Source organism: Ipomoea nil, unplaced genomic scaffold, assembly GCF_001879475.1.
Source record: "Ipomoea nil cultivar Tokyo-kokei standard unplaced genomic scaffold, Asagao_1.1 scaffold2580, whole genome shotgun sequence".
Lineage (NCBI taxonomy): Eukaryota > Viridiplantae > Streptophyta > Magnoliopsida > Solanales > Convolvulaceae > Ipomoea > Ipomoea nil.
In genome coordinates this window covers 1,759,738-1,763,722 of record NW_017619008.1, presented here as the reverse complement: position 1 = coordinate 1,763,722, position 3,985 = coordinate 1,759,738, and positions in this window count along the sequence as shown.

The following is a 3,985-nucleotide window of genomic DNA, read 5'->3' as shown; positions in this document are numbered from 1 at the left end:
GGACAATGTCTAGTTGTTTGAAAATTAAAAATTACATAATGAATGGAAATTAGGTTAATTGGAAAAGGAAATTAATATTAATAATTGACTGGAAAAAAGTGAGTCGTGATTGACTAAAATGGAAAAGGAAATAGTAAAATTATTGAATTTTAATTTTTCACAATAATATTACACAGTAGAATAAATAAAATTGCAATTATATCATAAATCTTTCACAATTTCAAACAATGGAACGGAAATTAAAAAATGGAATGGAAATCTTTCAATAATAATATTTTACATCATCAAGTAAAAGAAAATTAAAAATGGAAAACAAATATTTTAATAATAATGTTCTACATCATCAATAGTAAATGTATATTTTAAATAATAGTAAAGGTAAATTAAAAATGGAACGAAAATATTTCTTTGAATGGTACTAGCTCTATTACAATGTAGTATGTGTTCATATACATTCTCAACCTATTTAAACACAAAGAACCAATAATGCCTCCACTGCGGCTCGAACTTATAACCTTCCAAATGAAAGTCTAACCCGGGTACCATTAGACCACATAGTCCTGGTTAATCTAATATTACTAATTGACAAGAAACATATAAAAGGAAATGAATATTAATAATTGACTCCAAATAATAAATATTCCATAATTGACTAAAATAAAAATAAATTTTCATATTAATTAAAAATGGAACAAAAATTAAAAATTGGACGAAAATATTTCGATAATAATATTATTCATCATCAATGGTAAATGCATATTTTAAACAATAGTAAAGGTAAATTAAAAATGGAACGGAAATATTTCAATAATAATATCTACATCATCAATTAAAAATGGTGCAACTATGTATGCCGGAGATGAAGAGAACTTTGTAAACGCCATTATAAAAGCACCAAATTTGCTAAAAGAAAATAGTGTATTAATTGGTTTATTATATTGCTTGCATTCTAAAAGAAGTGTATTATAATTTTCTCTCCCGTCTAGGGTTTTATCTCCGTCTCTCCCGCTAGGGTTTTCTTCATTATTTTCCGACGAGTTTTCTGCCGATCAATACAGGACGACGTCCCTTGCCGGGCTTCAAACTCTGTTTCTCTATCTCCATGGCGTCGAGGTCCCAGCAGCAGCGTGAGGTTTCGGATCAGTATGATGAGGACGCCTTGTCCGAACGGTGGGGCGATATGCGGCTTGAAGATGAGGAGGAAGGTGTGGAGGCAGCCAACGCCTTCCGGCCGAACGACGTGGAAGGGGGTAAGGTGTATTCGGTTGTAGGTCGATTTCTCACGAGGAAGATGATCAAGGTCGAGTACATGCGGCAGGTTCTAGCTTCGGCCTGGCAGCCTGTTATGGGTCTACGGGTAACGGAGTTACATGCGAACCTTTTCCTGTTTGCTTTTTATCACGAAACGGACATGCTCCGGGTGCTCCAGGATAGGCCATGGTCGTTTGAGAATCACACACTGGTCTGTCGGCAGGTGTGTGATGGGTCGTTGCCTGGGGAGGTTAAGCTTGATACGGTTGATATGTGGGTGCAAGTCTATGACTTGCCTATGGGATATACGTCCAACATGATTCTGGAGCAGGCAGGTAATTATATTGGTACGTTTATTAAGTGTGATGATCGTCAGGTTGGGGGGCCATGGAAAACGTTTTACCGTGTGAGAGTTGCAGTACCAGTGGACCAACCGCTAAAGCGTAGAATGAAGTTGATACGTCGGGATAAAACCTAGGTATGGGTCAATTTTAAGTATGAACGTCTACATAATTTTTGTTACTGCTGTGGAATGTTAGGGCACCTGGAAAAATTCTGTGTGAAAGCTAGGGTTTCCGGGATTAAGCCGGAGCTGTATCCGTATGGAGCTGGATGAGAGCAGGAAGGACTAAGGGGCCGAGGCCGGTTGGAGAGTCTTGGCTATTGCCGCCGGTTGGTGACACACCGTTGCCACCAAAGGTGCAGCCGGGTACGGGTACGCCAGGTGTGGGGGGGATGGCGGATGTGCATATGGTGGTGAGTGGGGATGAGGTAGATGAGGATGTGGTGGCTTCGTCTAAAAGACGCCGGGCTGGTACAGTAGATGATGATCTCACCGGGGCTACTGTACCAGTGAGTGAGGAGGTGGTGCATGACAATGTGTCAAAAAACTTGCAGATGGCGGGTCTTGGTTCCCAGGCCCGCCCGACCCAATGAGTACACTAAGCTAGAACTGTCGTGGTTTGGGCAATCCACAGACAGTTCGTCAACTGGAGGACGTAGTGTCCCGGAGGAGGCCTGATTTTGTATTTTTGATGGAAACTAAAGTATGGAGGGATCATGCGGAACGTGTTCGAATTAAGCTAGGGTTTGAGGGGTTGTTTTATGTTGAGCAGGGGGGTGAACGTGGACTAAGTGGTGGCATAGCATTATTATGGCGGAGAAATAGCACAGCAAGACTGATAACTTACTCAAAGAATTATGTTGATATGGAAATCAGTATGGTTGGGTTTCCACGCTGGCGAATGACTTGTTACTATGGCTATCCAGAGAGAAATAGGCGCAGGGAGGCATGGAATCTCATTAAATCCTTAAAGTCGCAATCTAATCTACCATGGGTTATGATTGGAGACTTTAATGAGCTTCTATTTCAGTACGAGAAGAGGGGGGGTAATCCACATCCGAATTATCTTCTGCGTGGGTTTGGAGAGGTCTTGGACTATTGTGGATTAGCTCAGTTGCCGATGAGTGGATATCAATTTACATGGGAGAAGGGTAAGGGCACGGCAAGATGGATAGAGGAGAAACTGGATAAAGTGTTGGCTACGAATGTGTGGAGTGATGTAGTCCCATGAGCAAATGTCACAAATCTATTGATGAGACAGTCAGATCATTCCGCCATCTTCCTAGGTATTCATGACCCGATGGGAAGAGGGGGGACACACAGACGACAATTCAGGTTTGAGATGGCATGGTTGTATGATGAGGGGTGCAGGCGTGTGGTGGAGGAGTCGTGGAATGAGAGGAGAGGGAATGATTTACATGATTGTATTGCACATTGTGGTAGTCGTTTGGCTAAATGGGGGGGAGACCGGTATCATAAGTTTGGTGAGCGGATTAAAAATCTCCGGAGAGAACAGTTGCGGCTCAGGGGACGAATGGATACAGACTCATTAACTGAATTCCAGCGCGTGGAGGTGGAATTGAGTAATATGGAGGCCCAGGAGGATGCATATTGGAAACAACGAGCGAAACATCATTGGCTCAAGAATGCGGATGCCAATACTAAATTCTATCACAGGTATGCCTCTCACCGAAAAAAGAAAAATTCAATATCTCGTATTATGAATAATTCCGGGGATTGGGTTGAAGGAAATGATATGAAAGATGTGGTTATGGATTATTTTGCCAATGTGTTTAGTTCTAGTAATCCAGTGTCTGGCCATAATTTATTCGAGAAGGTAGTACCAAAGATCACGCATGAACAGAACGAAGCACTACTTCGACCATTTGTGGTTGATGAGGTTAGGGCTGCATTATTTGCAATGTTCCCAGATAAAGCACCGGGTCCGGATGGAATAAATCCAGGTTTCTATCAACACTTCTGGGATATTGTGGGAGGTGACATGGCAAATTATATTGTTGATTGCTTGAATATGCGTACTATCCCCTCTGCATTGAATGAAACGAATGTTGTGTTAATCCCAAAAAAAGATGCCCCAGAGTTAATTTCGGATCTACGCCAAATAGCCCTAAGTAATGTTGTTTACAGAGTGATGGCCAAGATGATTACGCAGAGAATGAAACCCCTGATGGAAGGTGTTATCTCAGACACACAGAGTGCTTTTATCCCTAATCGGCTAATTACTGATAATATTTTAGTAGCAACTGAGGTGGGACATTTTTTGAATAGAAAACAATGTGGTATTGGTGGATGGGGAGCTCTTAAACTGGATATGGCTAAGGCATACGATCGTATGGAATAGCCTTTTTTGAAAGGGATGCTTAAAGCCTT